Raw genomic sequence first — 17,421 nt, 5'->3', positions numbered from 1 at the left:
CCCCCCTAAAAAAAAAAAAAAAAAAAAAAAAAAAACAATGAAGAGCATAAAAGAACTATTTGTAATTCAAAAGTTTATTAATTTTTATTTTTATCATTCTGTGAGTGCTCATTCATTCAAAAAAAGAAATATTCCAGAAGCAGTTTTCTGCTTAAAATACTATTCTTGCAAATGAACACATTTGCTCTTTTTTGCCATGAAATTCAGCATTATTATAAAACCTCTTAATGGCTATCTTCATCAGGACAGCATAAACTTCATTAAGACAGATCTTGTTCATCCCTATTACCCAACTTTACATAGTGTAATGTAAACATTACACAAATGTAATGGGTCTTTACTCTTCCATATGAATTCTAGGACTGTTTGTTCTAGTTCTGTGAATAAAAAATATTGACAATGCCAAAACTGAAAAATATTGGCAATGCCAAAACTAGCTTGTTTTCGTTTACAAGATTTCTAATGATAGCATTTCATTTATTTATTTTTCTTTATTTTTCATGGTGCTGAGGATTGAACTCAGGGGCCTTAGGCATGCTATATACCATTGAGCTATAGCCTCACCTCCCAGATTTTAGGTTAATAGCTGAAATTGATTTCAAATTGTGTGTGACTCATTGTTTTTGCAAACAAATGTCCAGCTGTTCCAAAACAATTTGATAAAGAATACTCCTTTTCTTATTAAATTAGTTAGATGCATTTAGAAATTACATTGTTTAGGTAAATGTATTCCTGAATACTTGTTTAGCTGGATCATTACACTAATTTATCACTATGTTCTTCAATATCATAATGTGTCTTGACTATAAAATAAAGTGCTGTGTTCTCTTAAAATGTTTAAATTATTTTTTTCAAAGTGATTTTGGCTAAGTTACACCTGAAGACTAAACAATATACTATTGAATGAACAATTCACTGCAGAAGAAATCCGTGGTGAATTTAAAAAAAAAAAATACTTAAAGGTAAATGAGAATAGCGACACAACATATCAAAACCTCTGAGACACTATATAGACCATTCAAAGGAGAAAGTGCATTGCATTGAGTTCATTCATTAAAAGAATAGAAAGTCCCCAAACAAATAACCTAATATTACTTATCATAGCCATGGGAAAAAAGCAGAAGAAATCAACATCAAAAGAGTGGAATACAGAAAATAATTAAAATCAGAGCTGAAATCAGTGAAATTAAAACAAACAAAAGCAATTTAAAAAATCAATGAAACAAAAAGTTGATTCTTTGAAAAAACAAATAAGATTGATAAACACTTTACCATGCTAACCAAGAGAAAGAGGGGAAAACTCAAATTACTAAAATTTGTGATGAAAAAGGAAATTTACCAAGGACACTACCAAATGTACATGATAGTTAGAAACTATTTTGAAAATGTATACTTCGATTAAATAAAAAATCTAAAAGACATGAACAAATTTCTACTAGAGACAAATAACCTACCCAAATTGAACCATGAGGATACAGAAAACTTACACAGATAAATTTTAGGCAATGGAATGGAAGATGCCATTAAAAGCCTACCAAGAAACAAAGTCCAGGACTAAATGAACACTCAGACAAATTCTACCAGACCTTCAAAGAACTAACACCAGTCCTCTTCAAATTATTCAATGAAATAGAAAAGGAACAAATCCTTCCAAACTCATCCTATGAAGCTAGTATCATCATGATACCAAAACTAGACAAAGACACATCAGGGAACGAAAACTTCAGACCAATATCCTTACTGAGCATAGATGCAAAAATGTTTAATAAAATGTTAGAAAATCACATACAAAAACATATTAAAAGAAGTGCCACACCCCAATTCCCATGTTCTCCCTACCACTTTAGTCACCACTCAGTTAATCCCTAACAGGGGATTAATTCACTGATTTGGTTAAGGCTCTCATAACACAATCATTTCTTCTCTGAATCTTCTTGCATTCTTGCTCAAAGTTCAAGTGCAAAGTCTTCTCTGAGGCTCAAGGCAATCTCATATTGTGAGCACTTATAAAATTAAAAGCAATTAACAAGTATATAATATATAATGGTACAGAGTATACATTTCTACTCACAAAATTAGGTCAGAGTGCCTGGGTGTCTGAGCATGTTAAAATAACTTCCTAGTCTCCCTTGTGTAAGAAGGGTTCCCCATTGATCTCTTCATAATAGTATTTTCACTTTTACTCCCTAGAGCCTGAGGCAGATATGGTCTTGACAGCCCCTGAGATGCCCTCAAGCCATCTTTCTGATTGTCTCTGGGCAAAGTCTTCAATGTTTTTTAGTGGCAGCAATGTATTTAAAAACTGCAACTCCCTTAGCTCCAGTTTTACTCTTGCTTTTCAAGTCCAAGTTTTTTCAAATCCTTCTGCTCTGCTTTCTGCCCATGAATATAACAATAAACTTGACTAAAAGCCTCCAGCAATACCCATGCCACTTCCTGAATACTATGTTGCCTAGACATTTCTTTTGCCAAATTAAGAAGTCCATTGTTTTTAAAAATCACCTTCACAGTAAGTCTCAGGACATGGGCAAAACCAGACAACTTCTCAGCCAGAACATAACAAAAATGTCCTCTACTCCAAATTCCTATAGTGTTCTCTTTTTCTGACCGGCCTTGAGCTCTGTCTTCACTGACAATGGACTTACTGGCATTCTGTTCTTCTGGGCTCCATTTATAACAACCTAAATCATTTCCAGCGTGCACTGCTACATACCTCAAAATTCCTCCAACCAAAAAGCTCCAAAAACATATGAACCACATATGGTAGGTCCCAGCAATGACTCCACTTCTTGGTATCAATTTTTGTTTTAGTCAGCTTTTTTGCTGCTTTTACTAAAAGATCTGACCAGAACAATTACAGAGTAGAAAAAATTATTTGGAGAGTTATGGTTTCAGAGGTCTTAGTCCATAGAAGGCTGGCTCCATTTCTCAAGGCTTGAGGTGAGGCAGCACATCATGGTGGAAGAGTGTGGTGGACAAAAACAGCTCACGTGATGATCAAGAGGCAGAGAAAGTCTCTACTCTCAAGACACAAAATGTATACCCAATAGACCCACCTCAATTCCTATGTCCTCCAACCACACCCTACAACTTCAGTTACCACTGAGTTAATCCCTAACAGGGGATTAGTGTTAGACCAGGACACAAGAAAAGACCACTGACTCCAATTAAAATCAAATTAAAGCAAGCTTATTATTTAGACTGGCTGGGCTGCCTCTCCCTCCCAAAACCACTGGAACAAGACAGCAACCCCAGCTTTCCTGCAGCCCAGCTTTATAGCCCAGAAAGTTACACAAAGGGGGGTTACAGATAACAGAACTCTGACAAGCATCACACTGATGGTAGTTTACATTTTTTGCTGGCCCCAACATCAGAATTTATGAGGACCATTAGAGCCTCAGAGAGGGTCCTTGTCTGGCCAGGGAAGGCCAATATTTATGAGGTGTCACTAAAGTTTCAGAGAGGGCTGCTATCTGGTCAGAGAGCCAGGCATGGGTGAGGTCAAGGCATGGGCAGGCATTCCAAACAGGTTCAGAATTTGCAGTAATTTACAGTAAAGCCGAAATTATCTTTTCATGGCTTTGTGGTGAGATGGCTCCCAATTTTAAGAAAAGATCAGGTTGGGTCTATCAATTACTTCACTGATTGGGTTAAGGCTTTCATAACCCAATCATTTCTACTCTGAACCCTCTAGCTTTATCTCACATGTGAGCTTTTGGAGGACACCACATATAAACCACAACAATTACCCAATTTTGTAGTTCATATAGAAGAGGTCTTATTCATGTTTTTGCTAGATTTACCCCTATATTTTTTACATCTCTCAGTGTTTCTGTACACAATATTTTCATTTAAATTTTATTTTACCAATTTTTTATAGCATTCAGAAATACAATTGAAGTATCCACAATGATATTATAAAAAAAATAGATGTAAAACAAAGGATGGCTACCAAGGAACATAGAGTTTTCTGTTATGTATTTCCATCCAATATTCAGAACAGACACATTGCCATAAAACTGGCTTCTGGAACCTTCTCATCTAGAGTTTATATTCTCAATATTATCAGTTTTAAAATTAGATGACTACTTACATTTTTTGCATAATAGCTCTGTGATATTTTTAAAAACTATTTTTAATTGTAGATGGACACAATAACTTTATTTTGTTTCTTTAGTTTTATGTGGTTCTGGGGCTCAAACCCAGAGCCTCACGTGTGCTAGGCAAGAGCTCAGCTCGACCATTGAGACACAACCACAGCCCGATTGTCACATTTTTTAATGAGCAAAATTTAATACTTATAGATGTTATAAATAAATTCAAAAGCAATAAATGTACATCATTATTTCAGTGACTGGTACATAACAACATTTAATTTTTTTTCTTGCTCTGTCGATGCTGACTCATATGATGAACATCATAATCATGATCATTGTGAAGATAATGCATAAGGAAAATAATGATTATTTAAACCCTGGATGCATGGTTGTGGTTAAAACCCTGGGGAGGTTAGTAAAGAACTTAATAGAAGAAATAAATTACTAATTAGAAATAAAATGTGTCACCTATATGGAAAGACAGCAGCAAGACCTGAGCTATCTTCAATACACGTTATCTCAAGAAAAAAAAATGATGGTGAAAACATCAACATCAAATAAGACTACAATGTAAATTGCTTAAGAAAGTTCCTATAACTTTCCTCTACAGTTAGCAAACTACCAGCCCTATCAATCCCATGTGCTTTGATTCTGTAGTTTTCATTTATTCCTTGCCTCATTTCAAACAGGTGAGATATTGCAAACAATATTTCAAGCTGAAATAAATTTAAATTGGGAGAAAAAGGAGACATGGGAAAAAATAAGGTTGAGTGAAGTTTAAGCACATCGTGCATACACTCAGGTGCTGAACTTTCAAAGCTACCTAACAGCTATGAACTGATCAATTATGTAGTTCAGTGAATTTCACTAGATAAAACACAGAATAGGATATGTCAGGAAACATTGGAAAGTATCATAAAACCTAATGACACCTAAAAGAGAAAATATTTAGTAATGTAAATGTGGCTTACATTACAAATGTCCTCACATTATAATACTCATTGTAATAAGTTATGGAATGATAGTTCCTAATACCACTCCTTTGGACTGATACTCACAATGAACCTAAACATAATTGAGTTAAAACACTTTAGAGGAGCCCACTGTGATGAAATTCAATTACACAATTCTTTTTGGTTTTATTAAAGTTAAGCATACCTGAATATAATCCCATGCCTTTGAAATTTTCCTATGCACCTCGGATTAGAGAACTGGTCAAATTTAAACACCAGTATTTGCATTTTGTCTCAAACAATAGTTTCTTATTTTAAGGATAATTAATAATAATTAAAGACTATTTTTTCTTTTCATTGTGCACCATCTGATTTATACTTTTCTGGAGTTCTAATCAGTGTTTACCCATGCATAATTCATTTTACACTCTGAGGAGTTAATGCAAAGAAATAGTTGTGATGACAACTATCAAAGTAGTATGACAACTATCAAAATAGTATGTGATGACAACTATCAAAGTTGCTTGTGACTTAAAAGAATAAATAACATTGATTTTTTAGCTCATTTCACTATACAAAAATTGATGAAAAAATTATTCAATGTATTTAACTGAAAGAAAATATACTATAAAACTATGACAGCTATGTAGTTAACAGCTAATAAACAATGAAGTTATTAAGTTCCTTTTTGATAATGACCTGTTATTGGTGTGCAGAACATGAATTAACCATTAATATGAATAGAAGTAAACTAATAAATATGTTGCTTTGAAAATGTTGTTCAGAATTCCTCTTTTTTCTTTGATGTGCAAATTAATAATTTATGCTTTTATTATGCAGATTTTCAACTTAACTGCCTATTTCTCATTCTTGAAGGATGCTGACTGATAAACCATCTCAGACAACCTTGATTACTCAGCAATGCTGAACTTGCAAACCAGAAACAAACTCTAAATCTTTTCTCAAATATGCATCCTTGTCATTGCCTGTATACAAATTCAGTTTATCCAAAGCATATTTCTTACTCCATTGCATACTGGCCATTCAATCTTTATATATCATAAAGACTGGTACTAACATTAATGAAACTAACATTAATGAAAACAGCAGAATACTTACTTGACAAAAAATCACCTGAAAGCATTTTAGTAAATATTAGAGTACCCAGAAATATATTGAATTTCAGACACCAAACTCCTTAAATTCTACTTTAATATTCATATTTTCCTTTTATACTATATGTGAAAAATATATAGATAATATTTTCAGAAGGGATTCAAAAAGCAGGGAGTAAACTTTTATTTTGGAAGCACAGACATTGCCATCTCCTTTGTTATATTTAAAAGACAAATCACTTTGTAGGTTATACTTCTGTGGTAGCCAAGTTAAAATTATTTTCTTCCACAAATGGTAATAAAAATGACTTATTTTCTTAAAAGAAATGACGTAAGATTCTGATAGGAAGAATTTATTTTACAAAGATTCAAACTATTAACATTTGATATTTACATTTGAAATTATTCCATTTTAAAAGAAGGTAATATAATGTTTCCATATTTCCACTTTTCAACTAATAGAATTCAGTCCTGTGGAACTGGCATGGTGATATAACTAAATTCAAATTGAAGGTCTTACCAAAGAGCAACTTAAGTAAAGAAGAAGAAACACAGAGAAGTAAGAAGTTCAGAGATTCTGGAACTGAGGTAGATAAGAACATAGCCCCAAACTTAAAAGAGCTACAATCTTGGTGGGGAAGAAAAATGGGAGCCATTGTTTTCTGCCCTGTTAGCCCAAACCCTGCAGTTCTCAGCACCATAGCTTTTGCCACTCACCTTGTGTCAGAGCTGAGAAATAAAAGTCCTCAATGAAGATCTATGATGGATCTGAAAAACTGTTGTTATAAGTAGCTATAGCAAATTAATCCTTGCACTGTTCTGCTTTGTATGAATTTCATACATCTTTCTTTAAGGTATCTGCTTTTAATTGAAGCCCTTGAAAGCTCATGTCTGCAGATACAAAAAGCATGGTTACACCTGACTTAGACGTAATGGGCTCTAGAACTCTCTCAGCATAAAGTCTATCTCAAGGGAGTAGAAAAACAAGAACCTTTAAAAAACAGATAGATGAAACTGTATATAAAGTCGAACAGAGCAAGGATCAATTTGGTGAAAGCATGTGCAATCATAGTCACTCTGTAGTAGCCATACTTCTGTGGTAGCCAAGAAGAGCGAAGGCAAAAATCTTAGTTATATAATTAGAAGATCAAGTAGATTGCAATGGAAAAGAATTTCCAATCCTAGAAAAGGTATTCCTGGAATGTGAGTCCATTAAGACAAATGGGTAGAAACCCAATTTGATTGATTTTGTTCTCTGGGAACATCATGTCACAGGTTTCTATTGAAACACCTCAAGTATCAGGGAGAGGGGCATTTTTGATAGAGGCTCGGGCTTCCAAGTTGAAGACAATGAAATCTACTTTAGACTATTGTACTTCTTGCGTGGGTGAATTCTATTCAGACTCCTATAGTATAGCAGATGCTAAACAGACCTACTTACAGGGATATTCTGAACATTTGGTGATTTTTAACTTATAAGAAAAAAGGACATATATCACATGTGTGGAAGGTCAAGACATAAATCTTCAAGATTTATAGAGAACATATAAGAACATATAAAAAGTTGCCACAAATTTTTGTGAACCTTGGATACTTAATGAATTTCCTTGAAAAGCTTGTTTATAGTAGAAATATCAGTAGGTCATTTAATTTGCTATGATCCAAAATTGAAGGATCACAGTGACATCAATAAGATTATTCTTAGCAACATAGTAATCATTCTGGGCTCTAATCTCTTATGAAACAAAAATGAAATGAAAATTCTCCCAACAACATTTGTAATCACTTAAGGCATTAACTTGTTATAGGCCAAAAATAGCAAACATTCATGTGTTGAACTGTTGAAACTCATCATTCTGTTTGCTAAGTTATTCTTGCCTCAAAAAGTGAAAGATAATGTATCAAAATGATTTGTATCCCTTCATACTCAAAATTCCAATCAACCATTGAAGTGACACTCACTCTGACACCTTAGGGAGGAGGGATCCTGGAAACAAAATGGTGGTGAAGGAAAAATCTTTGGTGTGAAACTTATGGACTTATAGATCCGTCAAGGGTGGAACTGCAATTAAAGCACCACTTCTTCCCACATATTGTACCACCTTGAATCTAGTAGATTCACAGCATTTACTCAGTGTACTAGGGATAAAAGCAATATGGAGGATGAATATGTAGAATACTATAGAGCAGAACTGAGCAAAGGCAAGATCAGTCCTCCCAAACACAAAGTTTTTTTTTTTTTTTTTCCCTTGGGAGGGGTGATGCTGGAGATTGAACTCAGGAGTACTCAACCACTGAACCACATCCCCAGCCCTATTTTATATTTTTATTTGGAGACAGGATCTCACTGAGTTGCATAGTGCCTTACCTTTGCTAAGGCTGGCTTTGAACTCGTGATCCTCAGCCTCCCTAGCCACTGGGATTACAGGCCACCACCCTAGGCAAACCCAAAGAGTTTTATCTGCCATTGTACTCACTCTGGAGAGATACTGCCATAATGTTTTCATAAGCTTTGTTGGGCAAGCTCACAGATTTGCTGCTTCAATACCTCTTACCTTGTTCTGGGTTTGTTCAAAATCCTACTACAGCACTCTCAAAACCAAGAAACCCTCCTCTTGAACATTCTGAGTTCCAGAGTTTTTCAGGAATATATCTGGCCATGGACTCTAGGCCAGCCTTCTGATGCCTTTCTAGCTTTCAGCACTCTGGAGATAACTCCAGCAATCTGTTGCCCATAGAAACCCACAAGGATCAGCTGCCTCAGCCCCCAACCTAGGCCAGCTTCTAATACATACAAAATATAGTAACAAGGGCTTTTCCAGTCCCATGCATTGTCCAGTAAGCACAGAAGCGAACATCTCATAACTTTTCCCCCAGAATCCAATCCTTCCAAGTATTCCATGCAAGGAGGACAATTCTGGACTTCTAGCTTCTTGTTTCCAGGAATTGAGTAACCTGAGGCTGCAACAAAAAGACTAGAATCTCACCAAGACCAATAGCAAAGCTGAGAAACTGACCCAGTAAGCACCTGAGTGTGTGCTCATCTTCCTGATAACCACTCATCTGGGAATATCACTGACAGTTTCCAGAACAGTAATGGTTTATGACCAACATTTCAATAATAACTGAAGTTATAATATTTAATGACACAAAGTCTCATATTTCAGGTCTACTTCCTAGCACCTTTCCAGGAAGGTATTGAGACTCCGGAAGCTGATGGCCCTGCTACATTATACTAATTATGGCCAACAATACTACCTGCTGAAGAAAGCAAACTCACAGCTTGGTAAGTGGAATAGGGTAAGAAACCATTCTCATTTACAGACCAAACAGTGAAAAGCTTTTATTACAAGAAATAGGACTTTGTCTTCTGCACAGCTGGAGAAGTGGAGGCTGACACTTAAAGCTGAATAATCTCTCTGGAAGAAGATGACTTTCTTTAAATAAAAAAGAAATCGTGCTGAAAGCAAAGACAGAATATACCTAAGTTATCAAAGGTATTGCTGCTGTGATAAGTATAGAAATATTTACTGATGGCTGATAATGTACCAAAATCAATTTGGAATGAATAAGTAACATGTTGACTATATGTTTAATAAATACATTAATTATATAAGTCATTTGCTTCCTGTTACTCAGCCTTGTATTATTAATGAGGTCTCCTTCCTTCATTGTTGCTGTAGAATCATTTTGTATTAAGTATGTTCTGTATTTCCTGTACACACACACACACACACACACACACCCCTCCACCTCTAAAATAATAACCTCTGGTGCTGACTTGGCTTTCTATAATTGGTCTTAGTAGGCAGTTGCAAAAGTAAAAATAATAATAAAACAGGAAAGCCACCAGTCATTGACTTTTCTAGGTTAATTTGTGCATGAGCTTTAATTTGTCTTCAAGGGCTAATTTATATGGTATGAATTATTAATTTTGTCTTTCAGTGTCTTTTTGGTCTTAATTTCTCTTTTAAGAAGTTAGCCAATTGAGAAAGGCTAGAAATCAAGACTCTCACCACTTGGATATTGTATGACTGTACCCATACCATATGCAACTGTATGACAAGTTCCCCTTGGCCTGTTTTCTATATCATCATACTAATCATTTGTTAAGATAATGATAACTGCATAGAAATACTTAAGACTCTGGATAGAATGGAATTGAAGAACACAATGACCACTATTACAAAAGTGACAGTTAGTGGTAGTTAATGAAAGATGTTTGAGAACCAAGAACCCAAATTTCCCAACCCAGGCCAAGAGAACAAACCCCAGGCGTCTTGAGGATCAGAATTTGATAGGTATCTTATTTTTTAAGGCAATGTATAGCCTGTTCTACCTTACTTGTTTCATTGACCCAAACCGATTAAGAAGTCTTAGCAATGGCACAGATACCATTATGGCCTGCCAGCAAGAAATCTAGACCAATATAATTATCATATTACTATTCATATTAAAGAGTTCAGACTGAACTATAGTCAATCAAGGGAAGAGACAATATATGTAATAATATTTGTCAGAGTTATTGAAAATTCAATATGTATATTGAATTAATCACATAAAATGAATCACTACTTCACATGTTGGAAGGTTTAAATAATCTTGGTTGGTCATATTTTGAAACATGTGCTTGAGTCAGAATTTCCAGATTGTTTAATTTTTAAAATCAGGAACTTTGTGTGCAGAAAACTTCTGGGGTATTTTGCATATAATTTAAATATTGTATGAGGTATTAGTCTGAGGAAAATAGGACCAGACATTCTGACTGCAAAGGAAGTAATATCTGGTGGGGACACTTTGAGATCCAGGAACAAAAGGCATCCACAACACAAAGCTAGAATCAAAAACTTACATTAGCTTGGTTACATATTTCGGTCTGTATTATTTTCTTCCAGGTGAGGAGTACCTGGCCTATTGCCCGGTGAAGGTTGTTGGATCCAAATTTAGAATTACCTCTGTTCTGATCAATAACTTTGTAATGATTGTTTCCTTTTCTGAGAAAAAGTGTCACTAGCAAAGTCAAGGGTGATTTGTTTAAGGTCATTTTTCCATGTAGTTGCAAGTGGCAATACTATCAAGTTGTAATTCCCTGTCACCTCATTTTATGAGACCAGAATTTCTCAGAAATATTTATCCTGGGATTCTGGCAATAGATGACACATTTAACAGCAGGTGAAACTGATGGCAGTTACTGATATTTAGGATAATCTAAGAAAGAAGTTTTAAGAACTCTTAAGTGATATATAAAAACATGACAATTTTACATATATGGGGTACTGTCCAATTTTTCAATACAAGGATATATTGCGAAATGCTTAAAGCAGGTTAAATATATCTATTCCTCCTCAAATATTTAACATTTTATGGGAAAAACGGAAAATCCATTATTCTAGGTTTTTTTAAATGTACAGTATAATATCATTATCTATTGTCACTCTACTGTGCACATCAGAAGTTATTACACCTATTGATCAATCTTTCTTCATTCTCATCTCCACTTTACTCTTCCCAGTCTCTGGTAACCATCACTCTACTTTCAACTTCAATCAGATCCACTTTATTAAATTCCACATGAGTGAGATAATGCAGTAATTGTCTGTTTTCACGGCTTCTTTCATTTAACATAATTATCTATGCTTCTATCTACCTACACCATATTGTTGCAAATTAGAGGATTTAATCTTTTTTTATGGCTAAGAGGTATTCCACAGTGTATATGCACCACATTTTTCCCCATTCATCAGTTGATGTACACTTAGAGTATTTCCATTTCTTACTATTATGAATAGGGCTGCAGTGAATACAGGAATGCAGGTGTTTCATAAGGTGATTTTATTTCTTTAGGATACACACAGAAGAGGGATTGCTGGGTTATATGGTAACTCTATTTAATTTCTTTTGAGATCGTTATAGTTTTCCAAAGTGCTGATACCAATTTATACTCCCAATGACAATGTTTAAGGATTCCCTTTGTTCCACATCCTCACAAGCACTCCTTATCTTTAGTTTATTTAATATTAGCAATTCTTACTAGGGTAAGGTCATACTTAATGTAGTTTTGATTTTTATTTCCCTGATAATTAGTGATGTCAAGTCTTTTTTCATACATTTATTGATCATTTATATTTCTTTTTTTTGAATAGGAGGTTTAAGTCTATTTCCACTCCTACCAAACTCCACCTCCCTCTTGTACACCCACCATACAAACACACACACGAGTTTTGGTGCTCGGTATCAACCTCAAGGCTTTAAGTATGCTAAGTGTGTGCTCTACCACAGAACTACATCTACAATCCCTTCCCCTTTTTTTACTCAGGATATTATAATTATTTTACTACTGAGTTTTTGAAGTTTCATAGTTACTCTTTATATTAAATGTTTGTCAGATATACATTTTGTAAGTGTTTTCTCTCATTCTGTAGGTTATCTCTTTACACAGGTGATGATTTCCTTTATTGTGCCCAAACTTTTTAATTTGCTATAATCCCATTTGTCTGTTTTTGCTTTTGTTCCTTATGATTTTAGGATCTTGTTAAAAAAAATCCTTGCTCATTCCAAATTCCTAAGCTCATTTCCCTATGTTTTCTTCTAGAAATTTCACAGCTTGATTTCCTTATTTAAGTCTTTATTTTGAATAGTCTTAGGGCAACTGGTGAGAGGTAGGGGTCTAAATTTAATTTTTCTGCATTTATCCAGTGTTCCCAGAACCATTTATTTTGAAGACTCTCTTGGAACTTGGTTTACAACATCATCCTCCAAGATCATAAACCAAATACATTTAACGAAGGCATTGGTGGGTGCATTAGGTAGGAGGACTATAGCAGAGTAGGAAAACATTTTCTGTAAGTTTCAGATGTTATCTTATAGCACTTTTAATTTTAGAATTGGTTGAGGTTAGAGGTATGCTAAGCCAAGCAATTCCTAAGAACTCTACCTGACCTGAAAGTCATAAGGACATTCAGTCAGATACAGAGAGTGAAAGTAAGTGACTACCAAAAAAAATTGGGATAATTTTGGCTCTGATCTACAACATTCCATCTCTACCCAATCATGATGTACTAATCAGCCAGGTTCAAAGAGTCTACAGGGTCTTTATTATATAAGTGGCTTTTTCAGAGAACTTCAGTTTCAAAGTATGGATTTTAAAATAATACAATAATAGAGATTTATAGGTTATCACAAATATACAATGCTAAAATAAGTTATTAAGACAAGGAAACTAGTTACATGGAATCACTGTACTACCTTCTCAACATTTGTGTAAATCCTACTATGAAATTCTAAATATATACATTTCTAGAAAAGTCAAGACTTCAGTGCTTGTAAGGCAAACAGTGATGGGGCCTCCAATGTAAGTGTTGAAATATCTATTACCATAAACATATTTATTTCCTTAATTATGAAAACTTTTAATGTTTTTGATGTTTTCCTGCTCTATAGAATATACAATGCAGTATAGTTAGTGATGATCACCCTAATGTGCAAGGGAATTGTAGAACTTATTTCTCCTATCTCCCATGCCCCCATCTCCACAGCCTTTCCTAACCTACATTCTGATCTCAGCTTCTATGATATTAGCTGTTTGGGGATTTCATGTATGAGAGATTATGCAGCATTTATATTTCTGTATCTGGCTTATTTCATTTAACAAAGTGTTCTTCAGGTTCAACTATGCATATGTACCTCAAAACATGATGTTGTAAATTATAACTACATAAAATTTGTGAATTTAAAAATAAAAGTAAAATAATGTTGTATAACTATAATTCAGCTAAAAGCTTTCATTATATTTTAAAATAATATCTATCTATCTATATATATATATATAATTTCTTACATGAATTATTAAAAAATATATGAACATACTAAAAAGACCTTTTTCCTTGATGAAGTCCATAAAATTAACAAGAGAAAATTAATAATGTTTTTTATTTGTTTTATTTTGTTTTCACCAGAGCTCTGCCATCTGCCTTTTTATGGGAAAAAATCATTGCCATATAAACATATATTCAGTAAAGTTATAAAAGGAAATAAAAATAGCATTAACAGTTATGGATTATTAAAAATTATTTTACATTTGCTTTTGACATTTTTAACATGCTATTTTTTACTGAATGGCTTAAATAATAAATTTGAGAAAAATGAATACGAACTTGCATATTCACAACATGCAATAACTTTATGAAATTACATTTATTCTTAAAATACTCAAATAACTAAATGATAATTGTCCCTTTTCCTTCAAAACATCTTAGTGCTATTCTCTAACACACTTACATATCCATTACTATGATAGAGATAGATTCATAGAGCACCTCTGATATCAGGATGTCACCAGAGTGCACCAGCAGTTTTATAAATGTCAACTCCTGAGTATTACATGTGAAAGTGCAGCAGCGCAGTAAAACACTGAACTGGCCTTTTGGCAATCACTGGAGTATTGCATTTTAAAGGTCAGATATACATGATTACTTTGCCACAGCCACTTTGTTGGGAGAAGAGCTGAGCCACCCACAAGTTGTTCCAAATTTCCTTAATGTCTCAAAAGTCAAAAGAAAGAATTCTTTGAAAATATTAAGTGAAAACTCAGAACAAAAAAAGTAAAATAAATGATTTTTCACAAGAAAATAAATCAAGTATGATATAAAAAATGCTTAATTAAAACAGAAATATAAAACTTTCAGACTTAATACATTTATCCTAAATATCTGGTTATAAGAAGTAATGGCATAATTAAAATAATGGCATTCATTTTCCAATATTTAACTAACTATGTATGCAATTTCTACATAAAATTTCACTCATATTTGTTTATTTGCAACACAGGATTTTACTTGATAAATTTAAACTTTATCAGCTCAAAACTTGTTCTAATTCTTTCTCAAAAATCAAGAAGTAATTCTGAAGACACACTTTGAGATTCTTTTAGCAGCTATCAGAATGTTAATTATTTCAAATCATCAAGAACAAATAAAACAAAAATCCTTAATTATTTGTTTGTATACACAGTACCCTAATTTATTACTGCAGTAAAACAGCTCCATTTAATTTTCAAAAGGCTCATCAAAAACAATATTATTACCTGTGAATGTTTCTTACTTTACCTGGGTCTTAATTAAGTAAAGCTATGTAGTTCAACTTGACATAAATATCAAAACCCAGAATAAGCACATAAGTAAAGGAATCTATCCAGATATTTATAAAGATCATCCTTATATAGAGTTAAATTTTTTTGGTATTTATTAGGGAGTCCACATTATATATAAATTTGTATAAATTTTTCAAATACTTTGTTCACAAAAAGAAAGAAGTCCACCTTCTAACCAAAATACTTTGAAGAGATTTCAGCAAAAATAATGAAATAGTTAAGAGTATTCACCTACTTAAATATATTAAAATGCAAAATTATAGATTCATTGAACTCTTTAATCCTTTGCAAATAATGAAATATTGATGTGTTCAACTTTCATCATACCATTATCTCTAAATCTACTTATGCATTACTCAGATATACCTTCAATATATATGTGAAAAGATAGATTAAGATTTAGAAAAAGTAACCTCATATGAGCTATAAGTTTAGAAAGGTGTTAACTTGAAGTTACCAATGTCCTTTAAAAATGTATATTTTTAGAAAGGCTTCACTTTCACGATACCATCCAAGAAATAAGCATTTCCAGAAGGATGGATTTAGAAGCTTGGCTCCAGCATAAAAGTAAAAAGATAACTTGTAAATATTGTCAAAATCAAAATTTTCAAACATTAAAAATTACACAAAGCTTGTAAAAACTCAAGGATCATTCATTTAAAGGGAAAGAAAGGTGGGTTTCCATAATAAGAGATAGGTATTATTTTAATGTGCTTTACTCCCACATACATCTCTGAATCTGCACTAATTTTGAAAATAAATGTCATCACAACAATGACAGCTGAGAAAACTAACAGCTAAGCAGATACCTTGAGAAGGAAGAACTGCTTCTGTGTACCCCAAAGACCTCTATCAAGAGAATTTCTACCTGTTGACCTGTGCTGGGTAGCAGTTCCTTAGAAAAGCATCATTTCTTTGAAGTGACTGGGATCTCCCCTGTGATAAAATTCCTACCCCCAGAGAATTTTTGCAAATAATCAGTGACAAGTGTTCATCATTGGAGCTGCATGAAACAGTAAAACCAACTGGAACAAAAAAGAGGCTGACCAAAAATTTTAAAATGAAGACGAGAGAAATGACATGCACATTGGGAGATTTGAGAGACTCTAACATACTATTGGGAGTATAGAATACTACACACAGAAGCAAGCTGAAAGGGCCTCAATCTATCATTCTGGCTGAGATTCAGGCTATGTACAAGCAGAAAACAAGATTTGGAAACTTCCTGAGCATTGAAGCTATGTCCCAACACAGTGTTTCTCAAGAAACAGTTGGAGAAATATTGGTTCCAAACAAATAAGTACTTTCTCAGCATTGGCAATCTACTATGTTAACAGAGAAAAGATTTTAGGGGTCACTTAATGTTATAGGTTGGATCTGGAACAGCCCCCAAAGGTTTGTGCTTTGAAGGCTTGGTCTCCAGCTGGTGGCTCTACTGGGAGGTGGTTGAAATTTATAAGGTGGGGCTTAATAAAAAGAGGTAGATCATTGGGAGTTGTTCCCTGCCAATTTTGTAGGACACACACACACACACACACACTTTTTAAAAAAAACTTTTGCTAAGACAGCTAAGCCTCTCATGCAGAGCAATTACTTTAATATAATAAAAGCAGTAGTACATATTTAATCCTAAAATTATCTGTATAGTATCCTGTCTATGAATTCTCAAGGATTCATTTTGAGTTTCAGATAAGATTGCAAAGGATATAAACTCATAATGATGCTTAAGTACAAAATTTTAGTGAGAAATCTGAAAACAAACAAATATACAAACAAACTAGAATTTGAAAAATGGTAACTCCATATAAAAACTGAAACATTTTAGCATTCTTCCCTAAACGATCTCAAAACAATTCTACAGCTGTACAACAAGATACAAGTAATCCATCATGTGTAGAAAATATTCTGGAATTAACCTTCCATGTTATAAAAAATAGGTCATTGCTAGCCCTTGTGGTTAGGTGAACCATCAAATTAAAGTAGAAATGAAATTACTAAGGAATTATAAAAAAGCAAAATAAGCTCCATGATATCCTTTGTATTCTCACCAAATACTATTCAATATGAATTTTTATGACTGGACTTCCAAATCTTCTGGTTGAATACTA

Source organism: Marmota marmota, unplaced genomic scaffold (genome assembly GCF_001458135.2).
Source record: "Marmota marmota marmota unplaced genomic scaffold, marMar, whole genome shotgun sequence".
NCBI lineage: Eukaryota > Metazoa > Chordata > Mammalia > Rodentia > Sciuridae > Marmota > Marmota marmota.
This window is presented reverse-complemented; position numbering follows the sequence as displayed.